Here is a 22,894-nt window from a genome sequence, read left to right on the forward strand (position 1 = left end):
CAGATAATGAAGCAATTAGGTGTATAATATACAAATAACAAAACTGAAGGAAAGAAAGCACTGATTTGAAATTATCTTCTTCTATGTTCGGATGGAAAATTAAGAAAACTTCCAATTCAAAGTTCTAGGCACAAAATTCAGGTATGTCATGTGGTGGACTTGCTTCTTCAACTGGAGATGAATTCAGCAGCCAGTTTTAAGAATCCACACTTTAACAAACAGCAAGCTACAAAATGATTGTTGGGAATTTCCTGATGGTCCAGTGATTATGTTAGGGGAAGCACACTGACTGAAACTGCCCACCCTGGCCAAGCACCATAGTAACCATTTCTGTGAGTTATTTTACGACAGGAGGTCCTGGTAAGGAACACGGAACTAACAAGCCATCACTAACCATGAGAGTTCAGGAAAGGTCAAAAGGAGACACCACGTGTCCGACCACCTCCCAGAATCCTTCTCGCTGGCATCCATCTTGGCTGAGCAAAGCATGTGCCACCAGGAAGGACTCTGAGTCAGAATGATTGGTGAAAGACAACCTGAAAACTAACCCCATCAACACAAAACCCAAGACTGTGAGCCACAGGCAGAGCAGTTCTCCTGGCTTCCTTTACCTTCCTGCTCTCCGCCACACGCCCCTTCCCAGTAAAGTCTCTTACTTTGTCAGCACCTGTGTCTCCTCAGACAGTTCATTTCTGAGTGGTAGGCAAAAGACCCCCTTTCAGGCCCTGGAAGGGGTCCCCCTTCCTGCAATAGTTAGGACTCTGCGCTTCCACTGCAGCAGGCATGGGTTTGATCCCTGGCTAAGGAACTAAGATCCTGAAAGCCACATGGTGTAGCAAATTAAAAAAAAAAAATTATCCCCATGAAGAAGATAGTGATTGAATTTGATTTTTGCAGCTTGGCTCATTCCCCAAAGTTCAGGCTTTGGAGTCCTAAAGTCTTCTTTAGCATTTAACTAGTTCATTATTGGTGGAAGAGGCGGGACTGTCTCTCTACAAGTAAACAGACCTTTGTCATAAATCACTTTTATAATGAGAGAGAAGCTAGATCATGTTGCCGTGTTTCCCCATTTGCTAAATCTTCCTGGGTGATGCAGAATTTATTCCCATGGGGCAGGGGTAGAAGTACATCTCTGAGTTCTTTCCATATTGGAACTCCTTGATCTCCACCTCACCGTGAAACACTGCCATTGTCACTGGGGCCATAGAGGTCTGCCACCTCTGCCATCCTACCCAGGCCAAGGCCAGTCCCCAGGTCCCCAACCAGCCAGGCCTATTCGTATTTTTTAGGTGAGGAAACTGAGGTTCATGGGGCTTGGGTAACCTGCTCAAGTTTAGATAGCTAAAAGAGGTAGAACCAGAATTTAAACTAATCCATGCGGTGTCAGAGCCTGGGCCGTAAACTGCATATGTGCTGCTTCTCTCTGCAAAAAGTTGTATTCCCGGTCTCACTTCCATGGAGGGAATCACTGTGAGGTGCAGAGAAATCATTATTCTAAACCAATACTCTTAATACTGTGGAAAGAATGGAATTGACTCAGGTCATGATTGTCTTGTTATTAATGATTTAAGGAATCAGAATAACTAATGCATTTATGCCTGTGTATGAGAAAGAGAAAGACATCTGGGAATGCAGGGCAAAAAGAGAACATTCATAACAATATGTGGGAATGGGCCCCCAGGGCATCTTCACTGTCTGTAAGCAAGAATGAAATATGAACCCTCCCACCTTTGACTCCAGAGTCAAACTACAAATCAAACAGCAGGATCATTTGGTGAAGGTAATTGCCTGTTGCACAAAAACTATACACAGATCATCTGTCTGCCTCTAGCTATAGAGTGTGGAAGGGAGAACTACCTCCTCAGTCTTCTGAATGATACCCTGATCACTGAGACAAGGAGAGAGAGGGTTTTTCCGGACACCTGCATTATTTGCTGACTGGGGAAGGAATCATTCCTCACATAGTCTGGTTCAACAACCATATAAAAAGGGCACTATTCTAATTCCTATTTTACAGGTGGGGAAAGAGAGACACAGGAATGTTAAATAACTTACCCAAGAATGCAAAACCAATAAGTAGTAGAGCTGGGCTGTGAATCCATCTTACTCTTACTCCAGAGCGCACATGCTTAACTACCATGCTATACCACGTAGAATATGATATCCTCAGAAATCACAGACTTCTCTGGCCCAATGAGACCTTAAGGATCACAACCCAACCCAAATTACATCAGTCATCTTTGTTCTGTTCAATTATATTGCCTGCTTTTGATATCCCTGAATGTTCTGCTCTTGCCTCTGAACAATAACACTAATACCACTGATCTTGTCTCCATAAACTCCTCAATCCCATTTATTTTTACATTCTCTTACAATTCTCCTCTTGTCTCCACTTTGTTTCTTTTTCTCTTGTCTTCAAGTTTTAAGCTTCGTATAATAAAGGTAATAGGTATATTAAAGACTTTAGCAAAAATAAGGACGTTGCCTATAATAGTCCGTCCACTTGCCTTAACCCTGATAGTCTTTCAGGATAAAACTCTCTGAAGAAAGGATTATGTAGCTGAAGAGGTTCTACCTTCAGAGCAGGGATTTAGTTTCCATCTGTTTCTTGCTTTCACATCCTTTGATTCTCCAGAATGCTTACCGGAAGCCTGAGACTTGCATATGGTATCTTTGGTCTGTACTGTTGAAGATGATGATAGTAGACTGATTCAGCAATATCTCTCCTTCCTCCCTTCAACCTCTTCAAATTAGGGCTGAATGTAAATGTCATATAATCTGTGATTTCTATAATACTATGGTTGTAGTGCCTTTTGTATTAGGATAGGCTGGGTTGTGCTTAAGAAGAAAATGTCCTGGTGCATGCACTTAAACTGATCGTGAAACAGGAGGGAGGGAGGCAGGACACAACTTGGAAAGAATGATATCCGAGGGCAAAACATAAACTGATTAGAATCAAATGGGTCCAAGATGGCAGACAAGTCAACTTCAACGAGAATTTGATCCTCAGTATATGCCCATTGTAATTCATCAGCAAGCTAAATGACACACCCAGAGGCACCATGACAGTTCTAAGGCTGACCATCAAAGACCAAAAAGTGGGCAGTACCCCAATTCCTAGAAAGCTCTGCCCCTTCCCCCAAATAGTTGAAATAATCCTCCCATTCATTACCCATGAAATAACCCAGCTCATAAAAGCTAACTACACCACATTTCAAGGCCAGTCACCCTCTGCAATGGCCCACACTCTTGTCTATGAAGTGTTTCGTTGTTGAGTTGCTAAATCGTGTCCAACTCTTTGTGACCCCATGGACTACAACACACCATGGTCCTCTGTCCTCTACTATCTCCTGGAGTTTGCTCAAATTCCTGTCAACTGAGTCGGTGATACTATCTAGCTACCTCTCCCACCCTTTTCTCCTTTTGCCTTCTTTGGACTATGTTTCTCTCTAAATAAATCCACTTCTTACCTATCACTTTCTCTCTCACTGATTTCTTTCTGTGATGAGACATCAAGAGTCTGAGCTTCATTAGGTTCTGAAACCAGGTGTGTGATCTCAGTTGGAAGACCATGGATTTTGGCCAGGTTTGAGTCCCAGCACATGGGTTCAAGTCCTAATCTGAGGTGAAAGGTTTCATTTCCATGGCTTAATATCTTAGTAGTTTTAGAGGCTATAACAAAAATACTGGGACTTCGCTAGCAGTCCAGTTATTAAGACTCCATGCTTCAAATGCAGGGGGCACGTTCTATCCTTGGTTAGGGAACTAAGATCCCACGGGCCACACAGGGAGGGCAAAAAACAAACAAAAACCCCCCAAATACTATAGACTAGGTAGTTTAGAAACAACAAACATTGGGGAATTCCCTGATGATCTAGTAGTTAGGTCTCTGCATTTTCACAGCCAAGGGCCTGGGTTCTCCAGGAACTGAGATCCCACAAGCCATGGTGTGGCCAAATAAAGAAATGAACAAACAGCAAACATTTAGTTCTCATAGTTCTAGAGACAGGGAAGTCCAAGATCATGGTGCCAATAGACTTGGTGTCTAGTGAGAATTCTCTTCTTCACTGATTGCAGTCTTCTCACTGTAACCTCACAGGGTAGAAGCAAGCATGGGATCTTCCAAGATCTTTCCATAAGGACATTAATCCTATTCATGAGGGTGGCTATGCTGTGCTCTGCTTAGTCGCTTAGTCATTTCCAGCTCTTTGTGACTGAATGGACTGTAGCCCACCAGGCTCCTCTGTCCATGGGGATTCTCCAGGCAAGAATACTGGAGTGGGTTGCCATGCTCTTCTCCAGGGGAATCTTCCCAACCCAGGGACTGAACCCAGGTCTCCCACGTTGCAGGCAGATTCTTTACTGTCTGAGCCACCAGGGAAGCCCCATGAGGGTGGAGCCTTTCCCAAAGGTCTCACCTCCTGATACCATCATCCAGGGTCTAAGAATTTCAACATATGAATTTGGTTGTTCAAAGATGGGGATGGGACATAAATATATAGTTTATTGCACTGATCAAAATCAAACTTTTTCACTCACCTAAAACCTGCTGCAGGGCCATCATCTCTGTGATTACTTCGTCCCAACATGTAGCTCTGCCATCTTAATACAAAGCCTATGTGCAGCACAACAGAGCAGAGACAGCTGCAGAGTCAGGCAGTAGCCATTAAATGCTGGCTTGGCCTGGAAGTCACACCTGTCACTGTTCCTTCCAGTGCATTGACCAGAATTAGTCAAATGACCCTGCCTAACTCTGAGAGAACCCCATGAACAGTATGAAAAGGCAAAAAGATAGGACACGTTGAACTCCCCAGGTTGGTGGTTGCCCAATATGCTACTGGAGATTAGTGGAGAAATAACTCCAGAAAGAATGAAGAGACAGAGCCAAAGCAAAAACAACACCCAGTTGTGGATGTGACTGGTGATAGAAGCAAGGTCCAATGCTGTAAGGAGCAATATTGCACAGGAACCTGGAATGTTAGGTCCATGAATCAAGGCAAATTGGAAGTGGTCAAACTGGAGATGGCAAGAGTGAACGTCGACATTTTAGGAATCAATGAACTAAAATGGACTGGAATGGGTGAGTTTAACAAAGATGACCATCATATCTACTACTGTGGGCAAGAATCCCTAAGAAGAAATGGAGTAGCCATCATAGTAAACAAAAGAGTCCAGAATACAGTACTTGGATAAAATCTCAAAAATGACAGAATGATCTCTGTTTGTTTCCAAGGCAAACCATTCAAAATCATGGTAATCCAAGTTTATGCCCCGACCAGTAATGGTGAAGAAGCTGAAGCTGAACGGTTCTATGAAGACCTACAAACCTTCTAGAACTAACACCAAAAAAAAAAAAAAAAGATGTCCTTTTCATTATAGGGGACTGGTATGCAAAATTAGGAAGTCAAGAAACACCTGGAGTAATAGGCAAATTTGGCCTTGGAGTACGGAATGAAGCAAGGCAAAGGCTAATAGAGTTTTGCCAAGAGAATGCACTGGTCATAGCAAACACCCTCTTCCAATAACACAAGACAAGACTCTATACCCATGTATAGACAAGTATAGACCATGACATCACCAGATGGTCAATACTGAAATCAGATTAATTATATTCTTTGCAGCCAAAGATGGAGAAGCTGTATATAGTCAGCAAAAACAAGATGGGGAGCTGGCTGTGGCTCAAATCATGAACTCTTTATTGCCACATTCAGACTTAAATTGAAGAAAGTAGGGAAAACCACTAGACCATTCAAGTATGACCTAAATCAAATCCCTTACGATTATACAATTGAAGTGAGAAATAGATTTAAAGGACTAAATCTGATAGACAGAGTGCTTGATGAACTATGGATAGAGGTTTATGACATTGTACAGGAGACAGGGACAAGACCATCCCCAAGAAAAAGAAATGCAAAAAAATCAAAATGGTTGTCTGAGGGGGCCTTACAAATAGCTGTGGAAAAAAAGAAGTGAAAAGCAAAGGAGAAAAGGAAAGATACACCTATTTGAATGCAGAGTTCCAAAGAATAGCAAGGAGAGATAAGAAAGCCTTCCTCAGCGATTAGTGCAAAGAAATAGAGGAAAACAATAGAATGGGAAAGACGAGAGATCTCTTCAAGAAAATTAGAGATACCAAGGGAACATTTCATGCAAAGATGGGCACAATAAAGGACAGAAATGGTATGGACCTAACAGAAGCAGAAGATATTAAGAAGGGTGGCAAGAATACACAGAAGAATTATTCAAAAAACATCTTCACAACCCAGATAATCATGGTGGTGTGATCACTCACCTAGAGCCAGACATCCTGGAATGTAAAGTAAAGTGGGCCTTAGGAAGCATCACTACAAACAAAGATAGTGGAGGTGATGGAATTTCAGTTGAGCTATTTCAAATCCTAAAAGATGATGCTGTGAAACTGCTACACTCAACATGCCAGTGAATTTGGAAAATGCAGCAGTGGCCACAGGACTGGAAAAGGTCAGTTTTCATTCCAATCCCAAAGAAAGGCAATGCCAAAGAACGCTCAAACTATCGCACAATTGCATTCATCCCACACGCTAGCAGAGTAATGCTCAAAATTCTCCAAGCTAGGCTTCAACAATACGTGAACCGTGAACTTCCAGATGTTCAAGCTGGTTTTAGAAAAGGCAGAGGAACCAGAGATCAAATTGCTAACATCTGCTGGATCATCGAAAAAGCAAGAGAGTTCCAGAAAAACATCTACTTCTGCTTTATTGACTATGCCAAGCCTTTGACTATGTAGATCACCACAAACAGTGGAAAATTCTTCAAGAGATGGGAATACCAGATCACCTGATCTGCCTATTGAGAAATCTATATGCAGGTCAGGAAGCAACAGTTAGAACCAGACATGGAACAACAGACTGGTTCCAAATAGGAAAAGGAGTACATCAAGGCTGTATATTGTCCCTGCTTATTTAACTTATATCCAGAGTACATCATGAGAAATGCTGGGCTGGATGAAGCACAAGCTGGAATCAAGATTGCCAGGAGAAATATCAATAACTTCAGATATGCAGAGGACACCACCCTTATGGCAGAAAGGGAAGAAGAACTAAAGAGCCTCCTGATGAAAGTGAAAGAGGGGAGTGAAAAAGTTGGCTTAAAGCTCAACATTCAGAAAACAAACATCATGACATCTGATCTCATCACTTCATGGCAAATAGATGGGGAAACAGTGGAGACAGTGGCTGACTTTATTTTTGGGGGCTCCAAAATCACAGCAGATGGTGACTGCAGCCATGAAATTAAAAGACGGTTACTCCTTGGAAGAAAAGTTATGACCCACCTAGTGTGAGTGAGTGAAATCACTCAGTCGTGTCCGACTCTTTGCTACCCCTTGGACTGTAGCCCATAAGTCTCTCCTCTGTCCATGGATTCTCCAGGCAAGAATAGTGGAGTGGGTTGCCATTCCCTTCTCCAGACCAACCTAGACAGTATATTAAAAAGCAGAGACATTACTTTGCCAACAAAGATATAGTCAAGGCTATGGTTTTTCCAGTAGTCATGTATGGATGTGAGAGTTGGACTATAAAGAAAGCTGAGTGCCGAAGAATTGATGCTTTTGAACTGTGGTGTTGGAGAAAACTCTTGAGATTCCCTTGGACTTCAAGGATGTCCAACCAGTCCATCCTAAAGGACATCAGTCCTGAATATTCATTGGAAGGATGATGTTGAAGCTGAAACTCCAATACTTTGGCCACCAGATGTGAAGAACTGACTCATTTGAAAACTTTTGAACTGTGCTCTTGAGATTCCCTTGGACTTCAAGGATGTCCAACCAGTCCATCCTAAAGGACATCAGTCCTGAATATTCATTGGAAGGACTGATGTTGAAGCTGAAACTCCAATACTTTGGCCACCAGATGTGAAGAACTGACTCATTTGAAAAGACCCTGATGCTGGGAAAGATTGAAGCAGGAGGAGAAGGGGAAGACAGAGGATGAGATGGTTGGATGGCATCACTGAATCCATGGACATGTGTTTGAGTAAACTCAGCGAGTTGGTTATGGACAGGGAGCCCTGGCATGCTATAGTCCATGGGGTCACAGAGTTGGACATGACTGAGTGACTGAACTGAACTGAACTCTAAGGGATATAGGAAAAGGAGGATCACAGGGCATTCTGTGAGCTGGAGATAGCTTTGCCTTCTTATTATTGTATCGTATATGCAATCTTGTCTCTTTCCCAGTCTAGTCACAGCCCATTCACTTGTACCTTCTACCTTTAAATCCACTAATTATAGTTTAATCCAATTCTGTCTTTTGGAGTGTTTTATCTTCTGCCAGATGACCCTGTCTTTGATCTTTTACTTTGATCTTTTACTCACAGATGCAGTTTTCCCCCGCTCATTCCCATCCCTGCTTTTGCATCTAGCCTTTTCCAGGATCTACCCAGCTGAGAGTCATCTGAAAAGACCCCTCTATTTTTTGCAATTAAAATTGAAGATACTAAGAAAAAGGAACAGTTTCTGAAGTGGAGAGAATAAAGGGAGAGGGGGAAAAACTGAAGGAGAAAAAACAGGTTGAATAAATCTTCTGGAGGCCAAGGTTCAGGAACAACTCTGGTTCACTCTTTCCCTAGGACAGTTTAGTACAGGTCAAACAAAAAGACCTCTGGTAAAGAACCATAATGGTCTCTGCTCTCTGGGTTTTCCTCTTCCACAGTTTAATCATGTTCTGATCGGAATGAGCATTAGTGTCATGCTTTTGTTTTTAATATCATTCCTCAAGAGCAATTTTTAAGGAAATTTTAAAAATCTAATCCTACCAACCTAAAAATTATTGTTCTATGCATACTTCTTTCCAATTGTTATTTTTGTTCAGTCGCTCAGTCATGTCCAACTCTTTGCAACCCCATGGACTGCAGCACACCAGGCTTCTCTGTACTTCAGTCTCTCCTGGAGTTTGTTCAGACTCATGTCCATTGAGTCAATGACGCCATCCAACCATCTTTCCTCTGCTGTCCTCTTCTCCTACCCTCAATCTTTTCCAGTGTCAGAGTCTTTTACAGTGAGTTGGCTCTTCGTATCAGGTGACCTAAGGATTGGAGCTTCAGCTTCAACATCAGTCCTTCCAATGAATATTCAGAGTTGATTTCCTTTAGGATTGACTGGTTTGATCGCCTTGCAGTCCAAGGGACTCTCAAGAGTCTTCTCCAGCACCACAGTTCAAAAGCATCAATTGTTTGAGCATAGTGTCACACTTTTCTCATCAATTCTTACATCTGTACAAGACTACTGGAAAAACCATAGCTTTGACTATACAGACCTTTGTCAGCAAAGTGATGTCCCTGCTTTTTAATACGCTATTTAGGTTTGTCATAGCTTTTCTTGCAAGGAGCAAACGTCTTTTAATTTCACGGCTGCAGTCACTGTCTTCAGTGTAGGGACATCACTGTCTAATTGTAGAGCTGGAAAAAAATGTCTTTTCCTCTACCCATCTTAGGATCTCCAGATGGAACCCACTAATAAGTTAGACTGGCCAAAGACAGATTAACGAAAGAAAACCAGATGTGTTGCACATGCATCTAGCAAGGACCCAGTGATGATGAGCTATGCAAAGGGGTAAATGAAGGAGAAGAAATCTGGGGCTTCTGGGCAGAGGAGGCAAGTTATGGGAAGGCATAAGAATAGCGCAATGAACAAGGGTTGTTTAGTAAGGTCTGTTAGGCAAATTTAAGTGGATACCTTCTCTTTTAATAAGAATTGTTAAGGGAATGGTCCAGTGGTTAGGGCTCTGCCCTAAGGACCCGGGAACTAAGAAAATCCACCAAGGTTTATAGCATGGCCAAAAAAAAAAAACCTGGTTAGGAAGAGGGAGATACACAGTTGGAAATTTCCTTTACAAAAGGAAAATTTATGCTCTGTTTCAAGCTTTTCCTGAGACTGTTGGTAATCCATATGCCAAAGAGGAATATTTTGGAGTGGCATATTCTGGTGTTTGTTTATTTTATATGCTTGTGATTATGCCAAACATAACTAGCAAAAGAGTATTTCTGTTTAAAAGAAGGATGTATCCCTGAGAAGAGAACAACACAGTCATTTATATTTTAGTAAGAATTAGCTTGAAGAGCCTTTTTTTTTTTTTTTTCTTTATGAACTGGTTGGGATTAAGACACTAAAAGTTCTTGATAGAAGGAGCAACAGGGGAGCTGGTGGGTGTGTGTAAAAGACTTTGGGTAGCCCATGGCAGCAAGCAGTCACTGGATCTTGGGGAATGGAGGGCCAACAGGTAGATTATTAGAATTAAAAAAAGAAGCAGAAAAGAGGAGTGGCTGGCTCCAAAAGAAATTTTGCCAGCCTAATGGTTTTAAGATCACAAATCTAGTGAATAGATTCTTGAAACTCATCTATTCCAACTACCATTTTTGTTTCCCTTCACCATATCCTTGCCATTTGCTGCCAAAACTGGGCTTGAAAAACTCCAGTTCTGGGCACTCTACTATTTCCCAAGATCTCCCCAACTATTTTGGACAACTCTCTCTCATTAAAAAAGAAAAAATCTTTTTAAAATTTTAGCTTTATTAAGTTTTTAAAATAAAGACCTTTGCTTTTAAATATTTAAAGATTCCCTTATTTGGCGGCATCAGGCTTCAGTTGCCGCGCATGTTGCATCGTGCAGGACCCTTCGTTGCGGTGCAGGGACTCATTAGCTGTGGTGCAGAGGTGCACTAGCTTCCTGGGGGCTCCAGGCTTGCAGGCTGCAGTAGTTGCAGGATTAGTTGCTTGGCAGCTTCAGGGATTGCATCTGCATCCCCTGCACTGAAAGGCAGATTCTTAAACCCTGGACCACCAGGTAAGTCCTCTAAAATAAAGATCTCTTGAGAAAAAAAATGCACCTCCTGTAGCTTTGGTTATAATCTGCCCTCTAGTTGTCACCCTACACGACCTGCTATTTCAAGACAGCTCCAAAGTCTCCTCAGAGGCCCTCTTAAATAGGGTAATCATGTCAACGCTTTAAGTCTCATTTCCAACCAGGCCACTTCCCCAGAATATATCTGGCCTTTGTAGTTTTCAAGTGATAATGTCATTCTGCAGAACCCTTAAGAAGAAAATGCAAAATCCTTCTGAGAGAAAGACATGTTGGGTGTGATTTTGAAACAGTGACTTGTAGTAAGAAGAGATCCCCATAGGAAAGGGAAGTGGGCTTGACTCCTTGCTAGTAATTCTACATCAATTAATAATGTTAGCTTACAATGATTAAACGTTTATGTGCCAAGCACTATTCTAAGCACTTTATGTGTATTGTCTCATCAAATCCTCACAATAACCTTATGAGATGGGTCCTCTTATTCTTAACCTCATTTTACAGATGAGGAAAGTGAGGTACAAAGAGTAACTTGCCCAAGAAGTCACAGCTAGTAAGTGACAGAAACACAATTCAGACCCAGCAGCTAATTCCAGACCCCTTGTACTCTCTCAGTCAGTGCTGTTTATTGCTTCATGCTTGACCAAGATTTTGAATTTTAATATTTTTACAAAGCAGCAAAGAATACATTTCTCTGAGTCTTGATTTCTGCTAATTTGATAGTGAACAACAGAATGTTATTCCCTTATACGCAACATATACATCAGAACAGGATATCAGCCCAGGATACTTCCTCCTTTCAGACCATAGGTCTTGTATCTAACATATGATATTATGTGGCTTTTGATCTAGGAATTTGAAAAACGGGAGGTTGAATGGGTCACTGAGCTAACAGTCCAGAGCTCTAGATACTAATTCCAATATAGCCATGACTTTGCCTAATGCCTCAATTGTAAAATGAGGGAATTGGATTCCATTCTACTCTAAGGGACATCCTGTGTTAAAATCTCATGTCCAAAGGAATGATTTTCTCACCAGGAATTTCCAGCACTGTGGCAGAAGGAAAGACTCTCTGGTGCCCCTTGAGTCATAGATACTAAATTGAAGTGAACAAATGAGCATCTGTTGACTGTTTCTGACGTGTAAAGCTGTCAACTGGAAATAGTTACTATGCTTAGGTTTTCAAATGGCTCTGTTGCCTCTACTAAAAATAAGCCACTGGTATTAGGGCTGAGTCATCTTCATACATGAATATGTGGAAGAAAAAAGTGACAAAGGTTATAAAGGAACTCTGGGTTATTTCCCTTCCAGCCAGACACCACACCTTGTTCCCAACCAGCCCCACTTTTTCTGTTTTATTTCAGATAAGCTGTATACTTTAAATAGAGAACATATTCAACAGTATGCTGTATTTTAGTTTGTTCATATCCTGTTCACTGCTTGTAGATTAGGCTTTTCCTTTAGAGTTGGGTTATGTACTTTTCTGAGGAGTAGAGGTTGATGTTAACAGCATTTGCAACTATGCTTGACTGTATACAAAGTGATTATACATACATAGTTTCTCTTGAATAGTCAGCCACCCCCTGGTGATGTGGCAACTTGAGGATAGGTATCAAGCATCCTCTCCAGGTAGTAAAATCTTATGGGACAGGACACAATCTGGGCAAAATGGTGAAGGAATTTTGCCTTGTTTTAAGGCAGTCTTTCTCTTTAGGCTTTGGGGATTATCTCTCACCTTCTAGGATCTCCATTCCCTCCGTGCCTGTGGCTGGGGCCCTTACTCTGCTTTCTACTCAAAGCTGCGCTCTGTTAGCCTTATATTCCTAGCTGTAAAATGGGAAGAAAGTTGGAGGAGTAAAACACTGAAGTTCTTTCTTAATCTAACTTCTTTTTCCAAGTGTGCCTTTCTAAGAAGCAATAAAAAAACTCCAAAATTATATCAGGCTTCTTTCTCTTAGCCAATGAAATTCCCATTCCCTCAGGGTTGCTGATTTCCACTAGCTATTTGGTAGAAAACTGTTGACTAAGCGAAATATAAAGGGTGAATATTGAATCATGAGTTTCCTAGGAGTATTGTCCACAAAGAAGACTTAACTACATTCATAAATTAATGACTTTGAATGGTTTGTCCAGCTACTGATGCCCAGCAGTGCCCTGCGGAACGCCTGGGCATGGAGGTCTTTTGCCCCCCATTTCTTTTAGGTGAGACTCCAGCCTCCACAACCTGCGTTCCAAAGGGCAGAACAGTTACTAATCAAAGGAGGAGCAGCCAGGATACCACGTGAAGCAAGATTAAAGGTGCCGGAGAGGCTCATCCAGACTAGGAGACTGGACCATCTAAGACCCTGCACACATCCTAATCTTGTCAACAACACTACCATTTTGAAACTTGGCAGAAGAAAAAAGAATACAAGACTGTTACTGCCTTGATTCTTATCAGGTAGTCCTGACTGACTATATAGCCTCTTGCTACTCACCAGGGAGAGGGGCACAGTTCCTGAGGTGCTAACCTACTGCGTTTCCCCTTTGTCTGGCAAAGTAATAAAGCCACTCTTTCCTTCTCCCCCAAAACTCTTATCTCTGTATTTCTGTTTGGCATTGGTGCACAGACAGCCAATTTTGGCAACACTGCCCTCTTTCTTTGAGATCCAGTCCAGAAGCACCTAAAACTAAAAATATTCAAAATGGACTTACTATTTTATTTTAAAAAGCTACTTTGTTGGTAGCTACTCACCTGAGTCTGCCTGCTCTCCCCTGGACAGTGTACTATTGAAACAGGAGGGAAGGGGTCAGGGCACAACATTTGAAAGTCTGGGGACACAACATAAACTGACCAGAACCAAATAAGTCCAAGATGGCAGATGAGTCAGCTTCCACTAGACCTTGATTCTCAGTATATACTCATTATATACTGAGTTACTGAGTGCTCAGTAACACATCAGGAAACTAAATAACACACCCACAGGTGCCGTGACAGTTCTGAGATCGACCATAAAGACCAAAAAGTGTGTAGTGGCCCAATTCCTGGAAATCTCTACCCCTTATCCAAAATAGTTGGAATAATCCTCCCAGTCATTAACCTATCAAATTGCTAATGCTAATGCTAAGTCGCTTCAGTCGTGTCCGACTCTGTGTGACCCCAAAGACGGCAGCCCACCAGGCTCCCCCGTCCCTGGGATTCTCCAGGCAAGAACACTAGAGTGGGTTGCCATTTCCTTCTCCAATGCATGAAAGAGAAAAGTGAAAGTGAAGTCGCTCAGTCGTGTCCAACTCCTAGCGACCCCATGGACTACAGCCTACCAGGCTCCTCTGTCCATGGATTTTCCAGGCACGAGTACTGGAGTGGGGTGCCATTGCCTTCTCCGACCTATCAAATTACCCACCCCATAAAAACTAACCATGCTATATTTCGGGGCCACTCTTGCCTTCTCCAATGGCCCACACTTTGTGGAGTGTTTTTCTCTCAATAAATCCACTTCTCACCTATTATTTTGTCTCTCACTGAATTCTTTCTGTGCTGAGACATAAAGACTCTAAGTCTCAGTAAGTCCAGACAGCACATGTGTGACCTCAGTTAAAGACTGTGGCTTTGGGCTGGGTTTCAGTCCTGGCCTCATAGGTTCGGGTCCCAGTCTGAGGTACACAGTTTCACTATGTCTTAATAAATCCTTGCCTTGCTTTCTTGAGGGGGAAAAACAAAACAAAACAAAACTACTTTCCTTCCTGAATTAACTCTTTTTTTGGCTGCACAAGGTGGCTTGTGGGATATTGATTCCTGTCCAGAGACTGAGCTGGGGCCCCTGGCAGTAAAGGCTCCGTGCCCTAACCACTGGACCACCAGGGAATTCCCCTGAATTAACTCTCTTGATTGGTGGTGCTATCATTTACCCATGTGTCCAAACCAGAAACCTGTGGGTCTCTTACTGTTATCCTCTAAAACTACCAAGTTCTGTCCATTGGATTTCTCAAATATTTTTCACATCCATAACATTGTCATTACCTTAACATAAAGGATGGAGAGGCAGGTAGGGAGATTAGGCAGATACAAATGGAATGCAAAAAGCAAGATCTAAGTAAGACTGAAACCATTCACCTCAGTTTGGGACTTGAACCCATGTGGCTGGGACTTGAACTTGGCCAAAACCCTGCTTGGGATTTGAACTCACAAGGCTGGGACTCGAAACTAGCCAAAATCACCAGTCTTCCAACTGAGATCAGACTCTTGTTTTCAGGACTTAATGAAGCTCAGGTTCTTGATGTCTCATCATAGAAAGAATTCAGTGAGAGACAAAGTGATAGGTAAGAAGTGGATTTATTTAGAGAGAAACACACTCCACAGACAAAGTGTGGGCCATCACAAACGGTTGAGTGCATCCTCAAAATGTGGTGTGGTTAGCTTTTATGGGCTGGGTAATTTCATAAGCTAATGAGTGGGAGGGTTATTCCAACTATTTGGGGCAATGGGCAGAGATTTCCATGAATTGGGCTACTGCCCACTTTTTGGTCTTTGATGGTTAGCCTTGGAACTGTCATGGTTCCTCTGGGTGTGTCATTTAGCTTGCTGATGTGTTACAATGAGCACAGACTGAATATTAAGGTCTCGTTGAAATTGATTTGTCTTCCATCTTGGACCTACTTGATTCTAGTCCGTTTATGTTTTGTCCTCGGGCTATGTCATTCTTTCCAAGTTGTGCCCTGCTCCCTTCCCTCTGTTTCATACACCAAGTACATGCAGCAAGACATTAGTCTGGCAAGCCAGACAAACTTCTTGACTCCGACCAATAGCACTTTACCTCCACCACCACTTTTTAACATATTAGTAGCCTAGCCTGCAGGGCTCCCAAAATGTAGAGAGAGTACCTCTGCTCACTATTAAGATTTAACTTGAAGTTGAAATGGAGAAAGAATATATGGGAAAAGGCCTTACTTTTCACACTGAAAAATTGGTAGGATGGAGGCATTGAGCACAGGAATAAAGAGAATAAAACTATCAGATATGCATCGACATTTTTGGAAGTCCAAGCTTTGTCCCAGGGAGTAGACGTGTAGAATAAATGAAAATAACATTCAGGGCTCTATCCTTCTCTTATCTGGGGCTCAGGATGATGCCACCTTGAAGACCACACCATATCAAGCTAGCAACAAGTACATCAAGTTGTCTACGTTGTAGATTTGGGTAGTGGGAAGCTTAGTGGTTTAGCTTTCTTAGCCTGGGAACTTGGGGTGGGGCTGGGCAGTAGAGCAGGTAGCTCTGAGGTAAGCACCACAGGGAAGACTACCATCACTGCCAGACCTCAGAGACATCTCAGCAACATCAGAGTCAAAGAAGCTCGAGTTACATAGGGAGTGATATCAAAAGAATGGACTCTGAGTTCTCGTAGCTCAAAACTCAACTTTTTTGGCTGTATCACACTGCATGCGGGGTCTTAGTGCAACAACTAGGCATGGAACCTACACTGCCTGCAGTGGAAGGGCAGAGTCTTAACCACTGGACCACCAGGAAGTCCCTCAAAACTTCAACGTTGAAGGCCAGCTGGATATCTAGAGACTAGGCAAGTGAGTAACAGTGCTTAGAGACTGGAAGACAATGAATGATGTTCACTTCATGGGTCCAAAGACCCCATTCACCTTTATCTACCTTTATCAAGTGGCCAAAGAAAGAGTTCTCTCCCATAATCTAAATACTCTAAAGGGGAAGACCAAGAAAGGGAGAGGTTAGCTGAAAAGACTCATCATTTTTATTGGAGAGACTGCACATGACCTAAAGGAACTGTTTCAATAACCCATTTAGACTGAGCTTTCCTTTGAACTTGGTCTGTTCTACCAGTGAGATTTCAGGAAGTAGGCCAGATCAGGTTTAGACAAAACAAATAAATCATTTTTCTCTGCTTATCTGAATCTGTGAGTTAACCCCCAATCCAAACCTCTGCTGAGATTACCTTCCCCTTGGCAAAATCCTCCAGGAGGCCTTCACCGAAATAACCTCCAAACAGAGGTTAACTATTCTTTTCTCTTTATCATCGCACTTTATACATATTTAGATTGTTGTTAGATTTAACGCTTCTAATGCTTCTGAGGCCTGCCTCCTTCACTAGTTGCTTGTCTTGGGGGAAAATATGCCTGATTCATCTTGATCTTGGCCTAGCACCTTCAACTTGGGCTTCATACAGGACTAGTATCTAACAAGCAACAAATCTGGTTAAATTGCCGAGTTCTTAAAGATGGTGGATTATAGGTATGATGTTTTGGCTCATTGAGACCTTCTCCCAAAATATATACATGAACAAACTGGTATTCAGAAAAATTAGATGGTCTTCTTCTCATCTCCATTCCTTTCCCAGCATGACTGTTAAGTTAAAAAATGTGTCAAAATTCATTTCTAATCTAGAATGGACTAACAGTGTTATCCCAGTGAAATCTCTTTTAACTCGTTTGGAAATGGGCTCTGTTTCTCTGATGTTTCCTAAAATTCTAATGTATACCTTTCTCATCTGTTTACTTAGGAGACTCAAGTGAGGGAGTGGGGGAACAAAATTCAAGTTTCTGGCTTGTGAGTCTCACTGGATGCTTACTTGCTCCAGACAAAGCAAGTTCCCTTGCACGCGACTCTTCTCCTACATGGACAATGATTTCCTGTATTACCTTACAGATTGTTGAATATTAACCATGTGATATCTTGAAAGTGGAATTTGTTGGGTGGTTTTACATTTCTTTGTGCTTTTCTGTATTTAGCAAATTTTCTATAGTGAGTATATATTTTGTCTGTAATTGGAAAAAACCCAACTAACCCACTGTTTTGAAAACATGTCTTTTATTCCTATAGTGAACTTCAGCTATAAAAAGTATACTGAGAGGTGGGCAATGGGCCTCCTCTTCCACCAACCCAAGTCAGAAGGAGGTGGAGAGAAAATAGACCTAAATACAAATATGACTAACATAACTTGGTCCCATTTAAAACAGTCTCATATAATGGGATTCTTGCTTCAGCCATATGTTCAGCCTTCTCATTTTAGAGGGAATTTCTGGCAGTCCAATGTTCTAGGTGGGGAGTGAGGGATAGAGGAGGGTACTACAAGGGAATAGGCCTTCTTGCAACTTCAACCTGGATAGATTTAGCCATCTAATCCTGACACCTTAAAAGCCTATCAGGGGATTTCCCTGGTGGTCCAGAGGTTAAGACTGTACTCCCAAAGCAGGGGGCCTGGGTTCCATCTCTGATCAGGGAGCTAGATCCCAGTGCAGCCAAATAAAATAATAATAATAATAATAATAAATAAATAAAAGGCTTTCAAAGGGAAAACTGAGGCCTCAGAAAAATTCTCTGGCACTTTTCAACAGCCTGAATTCCACAGTTGGACTGCCTCACTGAGCACGTTCTAGTTTATAAGGGGTGATAAATCATGTATCATTTCACACTACCATAGGTAGAGGGTCTTGTGCGCTAGGAGCCCTCTTTTCTTTTCCTCTTTCAGGGACCCACTCTCCCCATGTGGGAAAATGTAGTTTGTGAAACCAGAGAAATTGATTCACATAGAAATAACTGTAAAAGTTCCTGAAGGCCAGACAAACAACAAGACTAGCAATTTCAGTCTTCCAGTGATTACAGTAATTAAGCTTCGGAAGAAACTCCTCCCTTCCTTCCCCAGTCAACCCCACGCCCTCTCTGCTGCTCCCATTACTGTCCTCACTATTTGTGCAAGGCCAAAGAATTCCAAAAATGGAATTTCCTTCCTTTTAGGAACCAAAAGTAAACATTTGCTTTAAATCCACAACATAACCCGTTTTCCTGAATGACTAGTGGTTTTTAACAATAATCTTAGCCTGTGGCGTTAGAGGTGGGAGCTGGGAATTTTTCCAGGTAGTTGAGTATAGAAAATAGTATTATCACTTACAAAATTAGGAGTTGACTAAAGGGACTCAGTCTCAAGGCCCTCTCTCCTGTCTTTCATTCCCACCTACAAACCAGAATCATAGGACTTAACTGCAAGAAATCTTTCTAGTTTCTGTAATACACCTCTTCATCATACAGATGAAGAAGTTGAGGCTCACAGTTCTTAACAGTCCTTATCACAGCCACTGGCACCCAGTAGGCACTCCGTGACTATTAGCTTTGTGTGTGTGTGTTAGTGTTTATTTACATGACTGCACCAGGGATCTTTCACTGTGGTGTGCTGACTCTCTAGTTGTGGCAAGCGGGCTCAGTAGCTACAGCAGGTGGTCTTACTTTCTGTATAGAGTGTGGAATCTTAGTTCCCTCAACAGGGATTGAACTCTGCATCCCCTGCACTTCCAGGTGGATTCCTTTTTTTTTTTTAATCACCAAAATGGTTTTATTTCGGACACTGACAACATGTGCAACAATGCAACTGTATCATTACTTTGTTTGGTTTCCTTAAGTATTACTTAAGTATGCATTGAAAATACACGTTTACATTTAAGAAATGTAACACATTAAAGTCCTCTGTAAACAGAAGTCCTTCTCAATATATTTTCCTGCTTTGTTTCATACATAAATAACATAATCTACAAAGTTGTAAATAAAACTATTAACTCCTATGACCTAAAAGTATATACAAATTTTGGAGTTTGACAAGAGTGTTTTCTTTCTGATTTTATATAAGTAACAACATGCAGTATTTGCAATGTTTTTGAATCATATAGATGACTTATAATCAAAACCTTTATTGTCTCCCAAACTTTTCTCCCTATAACAGATGTTCAGTGTACTTGGTAAAGATGCCACCATTCAAAAGTCAATGTGGTCAAAAGACTAGATTTTTAAAATAGAACAGAAGGTTGCCATTAAATATTATTAAGCCTTATTAAAATCACTTTAGTTTATTTGAAGAACAAAATATGCTACCAAAGAGTATATGCTTGTACTATCATTTAACTGGAAAGCTAACACAATCTTAAAAAATCAGATTCAATTTGTAGTAGTCTTGGGAAAAAATAGTTCATGGAGATTCTGTTAGAGGAACAGAAACCATATTATCCTAAGTTTTCTAAATTTTATTTTGAACCATCATTTCAATTAGTTAAAACTTACGGGGTAAAAATGACACACAAAAATGATCTAAGAGAAAAAGAAAAAAAAAAAGATCTAAGAAAGGCATATTCAGAATTCCTGATGCAGAAAATATGATTATTTTTTGTTTAATGACTGGAAATCTTTATTCCTTCAGAAAATAGTAACATTATTTATTGAATGTCACCACCTGTTTGGTGATTTACTAGATAACCACTCAAGGTATTTTATTAAGTAAGCACTCAAATTATTTTTATTTAACAAAAGTAAAAAGACTTTTCATGTTGGAATTGTTTCATTATGAATTAAAAACTTAGAGAAACATTCTCAATTAATATCTTCCCTAAATTTAAATGAATCAAATGACAAATAATACCAAGCTAAGCACTGTCATTACCTTTAAAAATCTAAATTTTCTAAAAGTTTTGCTTTTTAATCAATATTAATATGATCTGGGTCACACTATTAACTGCCACTCAAACTGTATGTTTAAAAAAAAGAAATATTCTTTGTTAAGAGCAGATTAACAACATGTTTTCCATGTTCTTAAAAAAACAAGATTCTGATATGCATAATGAATCTAAATCAAAAATCCACACATGGTGGTGGAAATTGTCAACTTTCAGCCTAATACAACATAAATCCACAGTAATTTTGCATAAACAATTCAAAATTTAAGTTTATAATGGAAATGTCAACAAGTCTTAACTACAACATTAACTGCTGATGGGTTCCACTATAGTTCACCCAGGCACAGCAGATGTGCACATCTGATGGACAGACTGCTTAGAAAATTAAAGCTATCAGAGCTATAAATTAGGAATACATAAATATGAACACAGCAATGCCAAAGCATTAGAGTGGTTAAAGAAAAAAAAAAATGTGATGTAAACACAACTGATAGTTTTCTCTGTAAGCCACTTTCCACTGATTTATAAAGCCATGGCTTTATAATTCTTTTAAAAAGGACAATGTTTCCACATTGCTACATGCAGTGATTTCACTGTTATGTTCTTGACTACAATGCAATCTTCAATCTTCCTACACAGCTTGACATAGCCCATCAAGATTTCTTCAGAAAGTCAGCTTGTCATATTTTCAGCAGCCTTTAAGGCTTCTGTGGCCTTGTGAAGTTCCTTAATAACTGATGATAAAGCTTCTGAGTTAATTCCTTGTTCACAAAGCCGCACACATATAGACAGAGTTTCCATATCTAATTTAGTATTCAAAATTCTTGAAATCTCAAGTAGGACGCATTCAGATTCGCTGCTGCTGCCGTCACCAACCCAGCACCACCGCTGCTAGTCATGGCGAGGGCCGAGGGAGGCCGGCAAAGGGCCTGACCCGGAACTTCCAGGTGGATTCTTAACCACTAACTTTTTGTTTCTGGCCTAAGTTCTTCAAAATGACCAGTCCATACTAAAAGTATAAGATTCCCAATTTAAAAACTGTTTTCTTTCCACTTTGTCACACTAAATTATGTAATTCTATTGGGTTAGAATAAAGTTATTATAGCTATAAATTTCATTTAGTTTTAACAGCTTTATTGAAATACAATTCACACACTATATAATTAAACTGGTCTTCCCTGGTGGTTCATTGGTAAAGAATATGCCTGAAATGCAGGAGCCGCAGGACACGCTGGTTTGATTGCTGGGTCTGGAAGATCCCCTGGAGGAGAGCATGGCAACCCACTCCAATATTGTTGCCTGGAGAATCCCATGGAAGAGGAGCCTGATGGGCTACAGTCCATGGGGTTGCAAAAAGTCAGACACAACTGAAGCGAATTAGCACCCATGCACATAAATAATTAAACCATTTACAGTGTACAATTCAATGACTTTTAGTATATTCAGAGTATTAGTATACTGTCTATATTAGTATAGAAAGTGAAAAAAAAAGTGAAAGTTGCTCAGTCATGTCCGACTCTGAGACCCTATGGACTATACAGTCCATGGAATTCTCCAGGCCAGAATACTGGAGTGGGTAGCCTTTCCCTTCTCCAGGGGATCTTCCCAACCCAGGGATCAAACCCAGGTCTCCTGCATTGCAGGTGGATTCTTTACCAGCTGAGTCATAATATATATAATTAGTATCATAATATATTATATTAGTATATTATCTATCACCATAATCAATTTTAGAACATTTTCATTAGGTCCCATGCCCTTTAGCATTCACTCTTATTTTCCCTTGTTCCACCAGCCAGCCTGAGGCAACCACTGATCTTTCATGTGGTCCTTTGTGACTGGCTTCTCTTACTTAGAATATTTTCAAGGTTTAATATTTCCATGTTGTAATACGTACTTCATTTCTTTTTGTTGTTGAATAATAAATATTTCATTATATGCATAAATAATATTTTAATTCAAGAACTGATGGATATTTGGCAGAATGTTGTTTTAAACAAATGTGATCACTGAGCTAGCAGAAGCTTAAAATTAGTACATGTGTATGTGCTAAATGGCTTCAGTCCTGTCCAACTCTCCACAACATTATAGGCTATAGCCTGCCAGGCTTCTCTGTCCATGGGATTCTCCAAGCAAGAATACTGGAGTGGGTTGCCATTTCCTTCTCCAGGGGATCTTCCTGACTCAGGGATTGAACCTGTGTCTCTTATGTTTCCTGCATTGTCAGGTGGGTTCTTTACCACTAGTGCCATCTGGGAAGCAATATATAAATATGTATCTCGTATATTTCTATGTTGAATTTATACTTAAGCACACTTACTATTAAGACTTTATTATAATCTTAGACCAGAATATCAATTTTTTCCCTCTAAATTTTCTGATGTGTATGATAGTAGTGTGGAAAGACAAAGTAAAGTCTTGCCCTAAGTTTTTCTGCTCTTTGGACTTCTAGGAAAACAGAGGCATACATATAGGTATACATATATATATATATATATATAGAGAGAGAGAGAGAGAGAGAGAGGCATAAATATAGGTGCCCAAGTAAGAGTTCTTAGGAGAGAAAAAGAAAAGAAAAAACAGATCCAGAGCAACATTAGTTCCTGGTTTTTAAATGCGAGCTT

The 22,894-nt window shown here is 40.7% G+C and overlaps 2 pseudogenes; both read right to left on the reverse strand.

Annotated features, from left to right (window-relative positions):
• Window positions 1–944: 944 nt before the first annotated feature.
• On the reverse strand, window positions 945–1,190 carry LOC109573270 (diphthamide biosynthesis protein 3 pseudogene; annotated as a pseudogene).
• Window positions 1,191–18,529: 17,339 nt separating this feature from the next.
• LOC139177559 (mitotic-spindle organizing protein 1 pseudogene) lies at window positions 18,530–21,654 on the reverse strand (annotated as a pseudogene).
• Window positions 21,655–22,894: the final 1,240 nt, after the last annotated feature.

This window comes from Bos indicus, chromosome 19 (genome assembly GCF_029378745.1).
Source record: "Bos indicus isolate NIAB-ARS_2022 breed Sahiwal x Tharparkar chromosome 19, NIAB-ARS_B.indTharparkar_mat_pri_1.0, whole genome shotgun sequence".
Lineage (NCBI taxonomy): Eukaryota > Metazoa > Chordata > Mammalia > Artiodactyla > Bovidae > Bos > Bos indicus.